At 49.6% G+C, this 12,184-nt stretch overlaps 1 protein-coding gene across 1 annotated transcript in view; it reads left to right on the plus strand.

Annotated features, from left to right (window-relative positions):
* Positions 1-6,788: 6,788 nt before the first annotated feature.
* LOC147689445 (uncharacterized) overlaps positions 6,789-12,184 on the plus strand; it is a 388,546-nt gene continuing 383,150 nt past the window's right edge. Inside the window, exon 1 of the mRNA XM_086942213.1 lies at positions 6,789-7,455. The gene's annotated coding sequence lies outside the window, so the exon portion shown is untranslated. The remainder of the gene's footprint in view (positions 7,456-12,184) is intronic.

The raw sequence follows: 12,184 nt of genomic DNA on the forward strand, positions 1-12,184 counted from the left end.
CATGGAACATTTGTATAATAAACACAATTGAGTAATAAATACAATACAGGGTGTGGATGGTAATTGTTCCAGACAAGCATGAGAAAGGCTCAATAATTATGCTGCAGCACAATGTAGGAGTGATCATGGGAAGAGGGCAATGGCACACAAACAAGCTTTGCTCAGACAAAAAAGGAAATGCTAACCGTAAATAAACAAATCCAAAAACTGAGTTGAGTATCCAGGCAACGTAAGAGGAACTGCACTAGCTATAGTTGAGGAGCAGAAGGGTGAAAGTAAAGATTGCAATATTTTTACTGGAGTACAGTAAGGAAGGACAGGTTATCGGTAATGGTGCAGCAGACAAGAGATGCCAAGAAGCTCATCTCAGAGGGCGGCTGAGCGCCGCGAAAGCAACGAGTCTGAGCGGGGTGCTGTGCCTCTTTCTGCCTCACTCGAAGCACACTGAAAAGGAAGGGGTGGGGGAGGGCAATGCTGCGTTTGTTCTCGGAGCGTCGGAGAAGGGCTCCAAATGTGAAGTGGAAGGGGGAATACCCAGAAATACTAGTGACGTCCATGAAATTAAGTGTTCTAAAATAAAGAGTGTGCAGTGCACTCTGATGTACATACAGCACTGTGAATTATATCATGCATTGCACATTAGGTTGCACAGGGCTGTGAAAGTCCTCCCATCCAATGGGGAGAAATACGGAGCCCTACTGCAGTGTGGTGGCAAACTGGGGAATGGAAAGCAACCGACAACAAGGGAGGAGTTGCACATCGCCGTTCAGAAGTAAAGGCCCGTGTGTTAAAGGACGGTGCTCAGTTGTGCAAGTAGCGCCAACACAGTGAATACGACGAGCTGCGTAAATAAAAAATGAGCATGCGAGTGTATCACTGCACTATCACTATATATTGAAAAGCTTCCATCCGATGTGTACAACTGCAGCCCTGGACTGGTGCAGTGCTCTCAACATGCGTGAACTCTGAGGGCGGGGAAGGCGCAAATGCTGCTGCATCAGGGTGAAGGGAGGACTAGGGAAGGTTGAGTGAGCGAAGAGGAGAACTGGAGATACAATACAGCACGTTTAAACTAATAACTGGCAGAGGGAGATGCATAGAAGGGAGAGTAAGTAAAGGAACAAGGCTGCATGATAAAAAGGCTTTAATTCTGTCATCTGGCAGCTCCAACACTGCATGTCATATCGGGCGGCCATCGCTGAAAGGGGAGGGGTGTGGGTAGCTATAAGGAAATCAGTGAAATTCTGGCGAGTGGTGTGCCTGCGAGCGAATCGCTTAATGAGCCATGATGATAGAGGAAAGCCAGATGGCGCCTGTGCGCGTAACCGTGCGTGTAACCGCAAGCTTTAGGCCACACAAAAAGTGGGTGGTCAGCTTTTTGAAGCCCCCTTACTAAAAGTCTCGCGAAAGCAGCGCATGCACTGGCTCAGGCGAGACCTAAAAAGGAGCATAAAACATTACCTACATATATTTTAGAAGCAAACAAAATCGTATATGTGTAGTGACACATTAATAAGTAGTACTTACCAGTCTCCACTCCACCAGGGACTCACTCCATCAGGAAACCACCGCTGACACAACAGGGTAATCTAAATAGGCTCGGCCAAAACCCACTGGTCTGACGGTGACGGAGTTCTGTCAGCCAGCAGAGGAGTCCAACGTGTCGGCGGAGGTGCGCTGCTTACGTGACGGTAAACAGTCTGTTGAAGCGGATGACAGTTCAGCTAACCCACATCTAAATACAGCTGGTGATACTACGTCAGATCGATGGAGTACTTGTAACCGCTGCCATGGAGGGACGACAGAAGTCTTGCCAAGATCTAAAGCAGGCCTTTAGTCTCCCTTAGGTTGTCTGTGTACTAACATACTTGTTTGATGCTTCTTCTGGTGCTGGAGAATTCTGAAGCATCTGATAATATAGACAGATTTACGTTATCATGCACAACCTTGATTACTACTCATGCCAGTTCATATGATTAGGGAGCAGTTCTGACCAAGTGCAAGATGGGGAAGAAGTAGCAATTGCGTATGCTTCATGGATCAGCACTACTCTGAAATTGAAAGAGAAGCCCTTACTTTACTTTGGTCAACTAGACATTTGATAACGTACGTTTGAAGCATACCGTTTGTTGTCAGAACTTATCACAAGCCATTAATATATGAATTATCCAGAACGGTGTGCAATAAAATTTCACCATGAATTGCTAGGCGGTTGGCAAATCAGGAAGAGCACAATTTTTCACTGCAGGATGTGGTTGGTGATAGAAATGCTTTGGAGAACACATTATCTAGAATCAAGATGTCTCATGAAACATGTAACTAGTCTGGTGACGATTTGGAAACATTTGGATGGATAACAGCAATGGAGAGAATTGCTAAGAACAAAATCTCAGCTAAAGAACGGTTTGTGTCATAAATCACAGCACAGATCAGTCGTACCTAAAGAACAGGTGCTCCACTCTCAGGGCTAACAGTTTTTAAAAAATATACAGGAGAAGCACTCTCTCCAGATGTGGTGGATTGTGGTCACTGGGGCCATTGGGTAGAAACAAAACCAAGTATAAAATTAGAGAATTGTTTTGATGGCCTGGCATGGACGAGGATATTGAAAGGGTTGTTAAGGAGTGTACGTCGTGTAGCAATAGTGATAAGATTCAAATGACAAGCACTCAACCTCTGTAACCAGTAAGTTATCCTGATAGACCATGGATAAAGTTGGCTAAGGATATCATGGGAATGCTGGAAATCAATGGTTCTCACAGTAGACTTGTCTTGGTTTTGGTGGACTATTATTCCAAGTGGTTTGAAGTTGAGTTTGTAGGTGAAGTAAAAGTAAGGTAGTTATACATTTTATGGAAAAGGAGTAGCTCAGTGAGGTTTACCTAGAAGAAATTGTTACAAACAATGGTCTACAGTTTTGCTCAGAAGAATTCAAACATATTTATCCCAGTGTAATGTACATCGTTGTAAGATGGAGGTGTATAATCCCAGGACAAATGGCTTTGTAGAAAGAGTAAACAGATCACAAAGGAAAGTATTCTGATGGAGGTGGCTAACAATAGGAACATTGTGGATCATGTGAAACAAATGAAGTGGACATATAGAACCAGCGTGTACTGCACTACTGGTCAATCTCCATTCTAGTTTTGGAAGAGAAGGAAACCGAAGTTAGCTATTTCCATGAGGGTTGGTGGCGAAGAAGTAGACATTGATGAGGCTGAATTGAGGAAGAGAATGGCTTCAACGCATGAATTGCACAAATGGAACTTTGATTAAAAAAAAAAAAGTTTAGATTTAAGGACTTTGAGGTATCGATTGGTCAAAAAGTGAAAGTCAAATTACTATGGAGTCTTCGTAAGGGTAAGTCTGCATATTTTGAATCTAAAGTTGTGAATAGAGTGTGAAAAAGAGATGTTGAATTAAAGGATTGTTCCAGGTGGATTAAGAGTAGATTGGTAAAGGAGTGTGAGGGATGTTAAACATTCAATAGCACTAGAAGAACTGATTTTGGTGAATGTGAGAAATGCAAGGACACCTGAAAAAGAGTCAATTTCCAAGGAAATATATGGATTTCGTTTGTGAGTGATAGAGCATTAATGTCCCAAGTGTTCATTACATTGTAATACTCTTTTAGATGCATTTTGTTTATGTGCACTTAGTTTCTGTTTCTTGATTCTCTTTGTGTGTAAATAGGCATATTACATTGTAACTGGGTGTCACAGTTTTGTTTACACTTTGGTTTGTGGTTTTCGTTTCTATAACAGCCTTTACTTCATCATCATAAATCTGTTTTGTAGAAAAGGGAGACATGTTGAATTTATTAGGTCTGATGGAGCCTAGAGAGGGGGTTCTTGGGAGCTGATTGTGGGGGCGGTTCTTTGTCTGGACTCCGGCAGGAAGGCTGCACTGGGGAGTTATGGAATGAACTTTTTATTGTTTCGTTCCTTGCCTCGTTTTCTCATCTTTTCACAGAGTTGATCTTTACACACTGGGGGGCATATTATCAAGAGGCCAGCGATAATTTTATCGCCGCGTTTGCGTCCGTTTTCGGACGAAATGCGACAATAAAATTATTGCTTTATTTACAAGAGCACGCCAATGCGTGTTTAATGGGATTAGCGCTGGCTTCAACATGGCATCGCTTTGCATCACTAATGAGATGCAAGGGAGACGTGTCCCGTGAAACAACATGGTATAATCTTGCTAACCCAGGTTAGCTCTATTTACAAGTGTATAGCTAACACGCATAGCGATATTAAAATCAGCGCTAACCGGGTATATCGCCGGTTTGTTACGCCAGCTATTTTTCTCACTTACCTAAACCGCGTCGCATGCATTGTCCAAATTGTTCGTTTCTATACATCCGCGGTTCTAGCTTAATATGGAAACGTTATACAGGCATGAATAACAATGTCCTGAGGATGATCCCTTCATCTTAGTATAGGGATCGAAACATCGTCGACACAACATACACTATATGTCCTTGACTACATTATATATGAAATGTCACAATAGTGTATTTTCAATCGATTAGCCTGCTAATATATGATTGTAATCAGACCGTTTTCCCTTGCCTGACACATATATGGTAGCGGGACACAGGCTGTGTTCCACTTGGTATTGTATAGATACCACTCTGACTACTCAAGTATTTGACTTAATAAATCCTGTCCGGCTGGACAGAGAATATAGAATTCATTTGATCTGTATTTATTCTTTGAACTATAACCCCCCTTGTCTAGGGACCACTGGCTTTGAAAATAGTGGGGCATATTATCAAGGGGGTTTATCTCTGCTTTTTTTGGCTTTAAAAGCCAAGAAAGCGGAGATAAAATTATCTCCCTATTACCAAGATGTCGCTAACACCAGTTAGCGATAGCTAGTAGGTGATAGCGATCATCTTGGGCCCCACTTTGCATGTCAGTGATATTTATCACTAATGACATGCAAAGTGGGCGTGCCAAGATGTTAGCGACTGAAAACAGTCGCTTACATCGCTATCTCCTATTACCAACTTATGGAGATATTCGCGCTAAGCGCGAATATCTCCAAAAGCTAACACCTGCCCTGAGCAGTTCTTAGCCATGTTATCCAATGGGAGGTGGATAACATGGCTAAGAGCATTAGCTCGGTAATGCATGAATATCGCTGACTTTTCAGCGATATTCATGCATTGCGGCCGTTTTTTATCGCATTTGCTATAAACCTTGGTAATACCAAGGTTTATTTGCGGTAAAAATCGCTGCAGCTCAGCGGTAAATTTTTGTCTCTAACCAAGCAATAGCGATAATTATCGCTATTGCTTGGTAATATGCCCCAGTATTTTTCTTACTTAGCCATATCTATAATGGGAGGTGGAATGTCATGCTGATCCACGTCTCCCTATCTACAAGGTTTTCCCTAACGGGGTTTTCTATCGCTGGAATTCAGGCGATTTTGACTCTTTCCGCCGCTTTTGCCTGGATTTCTATCGCCTCGGCGATGCGCGTTGGCAATGGTGCGCTAACCAAGGGATAGATTTCGGCGATAGTCGGCGTTACAATGTTACACGCTAAAAGTGGCCAGCGATAAATATCGCTGCTGCTGGGTGATATGCCCCGGCCTCTTGCATATGTTGTGTGACGTGGGAGGGCAGGTGGCATTGCTGTTTCCATATGGAGTTAAGAGGGTTGGCAGGGGGCACTTTCAGTTACGCAAGTAGTTAACTGGGTTGGCAGGGGGCACTGCCTCGTGTACAAGGACTTGATGGGGTGCAACTGGGTGGGCCAGGGGCACTGCCCCTTGTATTGAACCTGCAGTGTTGGGTGGCTATGCTGGACAGGGGGCACTGTGTCGTGCACAAGGCATTGGCAGAAGATACGCAACGCAGATGGGGGCACTCCCTCTTGGACATGGAGTTAGCATGGGGTAACCTACACAGACAGGGCTCTGCCCGGTGTCAGGGGGTTGGCATGGGGTATACTACAGAGGTAGGCAATGCCCAGTGTCAGGGAGTTGGCAAGTGGTATACTACAGAGGTGGGCAATGCCCGGTGTCAGGGGGTTGGCATGGGGTATACTACAGAGGTGGGCAATGCCCGGTATCAGGGAGTTGGCATGGGTTATACTACAGAGGTGGGCAATGCCCGGTGTCAGGGAGTTGGCATGTGGTATACTACAGAGGTGGGCAATGCCCGGTGTCAGGGAGTTGGCATGGGGTATACTACAGAGGTGGGCAATGCCCTGTATCAGGGAGCTGGCATGGGTTATACTACAGAGGTGGGCAATGCCCGGTGTCAGGGAGTTGGCATGTGGTATACTACAGAGGTGGGCAATGCCCGGTGTCAGGGAGTTGGCAGGGGGTATACTACAGAGGTGGGCAATGCCCAGTGTCAGGGAGTCGGCATGGGGTATACTACAGAGGTGGGCAATGCCCGGTGTCAGGGAGTTGGCAGGGGGTGACCTACCGTGAGGGGCTCTGCCCGGCGTCAAGGAGCTGGCAGGGGGCAGGCAGTGCAGAGGGGCAGTGCCCCCTGCAGGCGCAGCCCGCAGACCCTATCTGGGCAGGATTGCAGAGCTGGGCAGCGGGCAGTCTCCAGGGCAGCGGCCGGGCCGGGGGCAGCGTCCACGCTGTGGCGGAATGTCCGGAATGTGCCAGGCACTTCAGCCTCCCGGAGGGAGACGCGCAGCCGAGAGACTCGGGTGGAAGAACCTGTTCCACCCCCGGGGGCAGCGGCTCCTCCCCGCAGCAGGGCAGGGCCGGGGCAGGTAGAGAGCGCGCCTGAGCCCGAGACAGCAGCGCTGCAGCCTGCGGAGGAGCCGAGCACCGAGGGAGCCCACTGAAAGTGCAGCCTTAAACACAGCACTTGAGACTGCCCTCACCTGGAGGGACTGGCAGCACGGAGCTGGTAGCACACCTGGAGAGGCTGAGAGCACATCTGTACCGAGGGACACTCACCTGGAGAGGCTGAGAGCACATCTGTACCGAGGGACACTCACCTGGAGGGGCTGAGAGCACATCTGTACCGAGGGACACTCACCTGGAGAGGCTGAGAGCACATCTGTACCGAGGGACACTCACCTGGAGGGGCAGTCAGCACACCTGGATCGAGGGACACTCATCTGGAGGGGCTGACAGCACATCTGTACCGAGGGACACTCACCTGGAGGGGCAGTCAGCACATCTGTACCGAGGGACACTCACCTGGAGGGGCAGTCAGCACATCTGTACCGAAGGACACTCACCTGGAGGGGCTATCAGCATATTAATACCCGGCGTCACACTAGGAGCGAAAGGCACTCATTGAGGAACCCCCTGCAGGCAGGAGCCCTCACAGGAGCCCCCGCACCCCCCCCCCCCCCTCCTCCCAGCTGGAGGAGCTGACTGCACTTGGGCGACGGGACCCCCACCTACAGGAGTTAAAGCCCCACCTAGATTGGAGCGGACGGAGGTGCTCTGGAAACAAGGAGTGCACAGGTAGGAATGGGGGCACCACTTGGGGCAGGGGTCTGGGTATGACATAACGGGGGGCGCAGGTGTGGGCAGAGGTGAGGGCAGCCCTCCAGATGAGGGCAGAGGGTCTGCACAGGAGGCCCGAGGGGGCCCCAGCTGCTGACGGTGCACAGACACGAGGGGGCAGTTTGGTGCCCTTTCTGTCTTCCCTTCGCTTTCCCTCCCCTCTTCCCTTCTTGTTTAAATCGACTTTCTTCTCTAGGGCCACCCTTCCATTTCTCTATTCTTCCTGCCACTATCTTTGTTTCTTACAATCCACACCAGTCCTCACTTCTCCCCGCCTTCTCTCACCCTTTTTAACTGCGTTTCCATTCTCTCGACCCCACCCTCTCCGTCCATCTTTCTGTACTTCTGCATCCCTCCACACTCTCGCTCTCTCTCTCTTCTGCCCCCTTCCCTCCTCGCCCCCTGCTCTAGAAGCGTCTCCCTGTTGTACCACAGACTTCCCACGGCGCCCCTCGTCTGCACCAAGGTTCCCATGGCCACTGCAGACATCAGTGGGAGCGCTGCTGAGCCTGTGCTCCAGTCTAGCGCCTGCGAGAGGTAGCGCTTTGTATCAGACATCAGTGGGAGCGCTGCTCTGCTCTAGTCTAGCGCCTGCGAGAGGTAGCGCCTCATGTTATGTTATGTTAAAAATTCTTATACCGCGTACGTTCACCGAAACGGTTTTTTGGCGCTCATAACAGATGCGGAGGGCAAGGGCGGAAGTTTTACTCAAATGCAGCTTTGAAAAGGAACGTCTTCAATGTCCTGCGAAAACATTCATAAGAGGGACAGTGGGGGAAGGAAGAAGGGAGGGAGTTCCAAAATGTGGGGGCTAAAAAAGAAAAACGGAGACCACCATGTTTCTTACGATGGATTTGGGGGATGCACAAGAGGTTATCAGCAGAGGAGCGTGAGTTACGTGCATCCAAGTTTAAAGGTGCAGCGTTTGGCCAAAGGAAGCCAGTGAAGGCTCCGTAATAGCGGCGAAACGTGCTGGTGCTTAGGCTGATGATATACTAAGCGAGCAGCCTGGTTTTGTATCAGCTGTAACCTCTGGAGCTGGTAGGCGGGGATCCCTGCGTATAAGATGTTAGCAAAGTCAACTCTGGAGATAACAAGAGCCAAGATGACGAGGATGAGTGCATCTCTGGTGAGAAATCTACAGATCTTACGGATCCTACGCAGGTGGAAAAAGCAGGACGATGTAACCGCCGAGATCTGAGACTTCATAGACAGATCACCAGAGATGACTACTGCGAGGCTTTTCACAGAGTTGACAGGTCGGGGGGAACCCCAAGTGAATGGGGCCAAAAACTGTCGTTCCAAGGGTTGGCCGGCCCACCCACCAGCACAAGTTCAGTCTTTGTGGGATTCAGCTTGAGCTGGCTGTGGCCATCCAATCAGAGATGTCTAACATGGTGGTTTGAAAGTCTGGGTGGGAGGAGGGAGAGGTATCAATAGGGATGATCAACTGCAGATCATCTGCATAATTGAAAATTGTTGCAGAGGATTTGCGGAGGGAAACCATAAGGGGTTGCATATACAAATTAAAAAGGAGAGGGGATAGTGCTGAGCCCTGAGGGACTCCGCAGGAAAGAGAGGAAAAAGGAGCAGAGAAGGTGGAGAGATGTATGGCTTGGGAGCGCTTGTCCAGGAAAGATCGGACCCAATCGGACCCAATCAAGGGCCACGCCCTGGATACCGGCGTTAGTGACACGGTCGATCAATATAGAGTGATCGACCGTGTCAAAAGCCGCCGACAGGTCTAACAGGACGAGGGCTTGAGAGATGTTGTTATCAGCCCCAGTTCTTAAAGTGTCCATGACGGCAGCAATAACCGCCTCAATAGAATGAGAGGGGCGGAAACCGGCCTGTTGGGGGTCCAGACAGGATGAGCTCTCAATAAATGCGCTCAGACAGCGTGTGACATGCGTTTCCAAGATCTTTCCTAGGTAGGGGAGGAGGGAGATAGGCCTGTAATTGCTCAGGACCAAAGGGTCTGTATTGCTACAGGCAGTAGCACCACTGCCTGTTTCAAGGAGTCAGGGACTACTCCAGTGGCCAACGAGGTGTTAAGAAGTGCCAAGGCAGGGTCGGGGCAGGCCAAGAAGATTTCTTTAAGGATCTGGGGAGGGCAGCAGTCATTAGGGGACCCAGAACTGACTTTATGCAGGAGTCTCTGGAACTCGGTGATAGAGATAGGGGGGAAAGCATCCAGATGCTGCGGCTTGTTGGGGGGTAACGGGAATGAGAGGGGTGATGGGGGCGGAGGAATATTATTTTTGATGGTGGTGATTTTGTCCTAAAAGTAAGTGTTTAATGCATCACATAGAGCCTGGGTAGGCACGGGGGGAGAGTGACCCGATCAGGAAGGGAAAGCTCATTGACGATAGAGAATATATCTTTTGCCTTGGAAGCGGACTCCATTATTTTGCGGGAGAAATAGGTTGTTTTGACCTCGAGAATAGAGGATTTATAGGTTTTTAGGTGGTTCACAAATTCAAGCTTGAGAAGGGGATCATAATTGCGGCGCCATCGGCGCTCGGCCTGGCGAAGAGCCAGTTTGTCAAGATTTAACTGATCAGTGAACCATCGCTGAGCGTCATGAGGGCGCATAGCTTTTATGGTTTTTAGTGGGACTACAGAGTTGCAAGCCGACAACAGCCATTGTTCGAGGGTGGAAGCTTGATGAGTGGCTGAGCCGGAGAGCAAGGGAACTGTAGCTGCCAATATGGAGTGTAGTTCTGGTAGATTAGCTTTCTTCCAGTTACGAGCTAAAACGTTTGTTGTAGGGGGGGGACGGCGGGGAATAGATAGGTCAACAGAAAAGGATATAAAATAGTGGTCTGACCAAGAGCAGGGAGTCACCAAGGGGGGCGAGATGTCAAGGTTTGCCGTCCAGACCTGGTCCAGAATGTGACCCTTACAGTGAGTAGGTGTTGAGATGAATTGCCGGCAGTTCATGCTTGTAAGAAGATCCGAAAATTCTTCCGATAGGCGGCTTTCCCGAGGGTCGGAGGGCCAATAATTAAAGTCACCAATAATGATGACTTTGGCGTTGTTAATAATTAGTTGGGAGATAAGAGCCCCGACCTGTTGTGGGAAGGAGGGCATATAGACGGGGGGTCTGTACATAAGGACACAGGTGAGGGAGGACCTGGTAGAACTGAATTTAATTACATGAAATTGTGTATTGGGAATCGCAGTGCAGGCTAAGGTGGAAAAAATATGTTCTGTACGAATAATGGCTGCAACTCCACCACCAGCTTGTCCCCCTGGACGATTGGATTGTATGATGTAATAGCCAGTGGGGATGGCAGCAAGGATGTCGGGAACGGAGTCGTCGATTAGCCAAGTTTCTGACAGAAGTAAAATGTCCACGGCGCTGTCATCTAGCAGACGGAATATTTCCAGCTGATGTTTCACCATAGACCGGGTATTGAGATACAAAACGGTCAAGGGAAGCGTCCCCGGTAATGGTGGGGTATAGAGCAATGGTGCAGGTTTAGGGGAAATAGGGGAAGGATCAGAGATCAGTGAAGCAGGGGAAATCAGAATGCCGCAATCTTGGGCCGCCCTAGCGCTTCATATCAGACATCAGTGGGAGCGCTGCTCTGCTCTAGTCAAGCGCCTGCGAGAGGTAGCGCTTTCTATCAGACATCAGTGGGAGCGCTGCTGTGCTCTAGTGTAGCGCCTGCGAGATGTGGCGCTTTATATCAGACATCAGTGGGAGCGCTGCTCTGCTCTAGTGTAGCGCCTGCGAGAGGTAGCGCTTTATATCAGACATCAGTGGGAGCGCTGCTGTGCTCTAGTGTGGCGCCTGCGAGAGGTAGCGCTTTATAACAGACATCAGTGGGAGCGCTGCTGTGCTCTAGTGTAGCGCCTGCAAGAGGTAGCGCTTTATATCAGACATCAGTGGGAGCGCTGCTGTGCTCTAGTCTAGCGCCTGCGAGAGGTAGCGCTTTGTTTATATCAGCCATCAGTGGGAGCGCTGCAGTGCTCTAGTCTAGCGCCTGCGAGAGGTAGCGCTTTATGACAGACAGCCAGTGGCAAAATGGTTCCGCCGCCGTACCTGCAGCTATCTCCTGGCACAGAGGAGCTGTCAGTCCCCTGAAGGAACTGGGGATGCTTGCAGTTAGTAATCAATCAGTGACACTTATAAAGCGCGCTACATACCCGTAGGGTCTCAAGGCGCTGGGGGGGGGGAGCCGCTACTGCTCGAACAGCCAGGTCTTCAGCTTCTTCCTGAAGGAGAGGTGGTCTTGGGTCAGGCGCAGGTCGGTCGGGAGGGAGTTCCAGGTCTTGGCGGCCAGGTAGGAGAAGGACCTTCCTCCTGTAGTCGCTCTTCGGATGCGGGGGACGGCGGCGAGGGCGTGGTTGGCTGATCGGAGGTGGCGTTTGGGAGCGTAGAAGTTGACTCGGCTGTTGAGGTAGCTCGGGCCTTGGTCGTGTAGGGCTTTGTGTGCGTGGGTGAGGAGGCGGAAGGTGATTCTTTTGTTGACGGGGAGCCAGTGAAGGTCTCTCAGATGTCCGGAGATGTGGCTGGTTCGTGGGATGTCGAGGATGAGTCTGGCTGAGGCGTTCTGGATCCGCTGGAGTCTCTTCTGGAGCTTGGCGGTGGTACCGGCGTAGAGGGCGTTGCCGTAGTCTAGTCGGCTGGTGACGAGGGCCTGGGTGACGGTCTTCCTGGTCTCGGTGGGGATCCACC

This window comes from Lissotriton vulgaris, chromosome 10 (genome assembly GCF_964263255.1).
Source record: "Lissotriton vulgaris chromosome 10, aLisVul1.2, whole genome shotgun sequence".
Taxonomy (NCBI): domain Eukaryota; kingdom Metazoa; phylum Chordata; class Amphibia; order Caudata; family Salamandridae; genus Lissotriton; species Lissotriton vulgaris.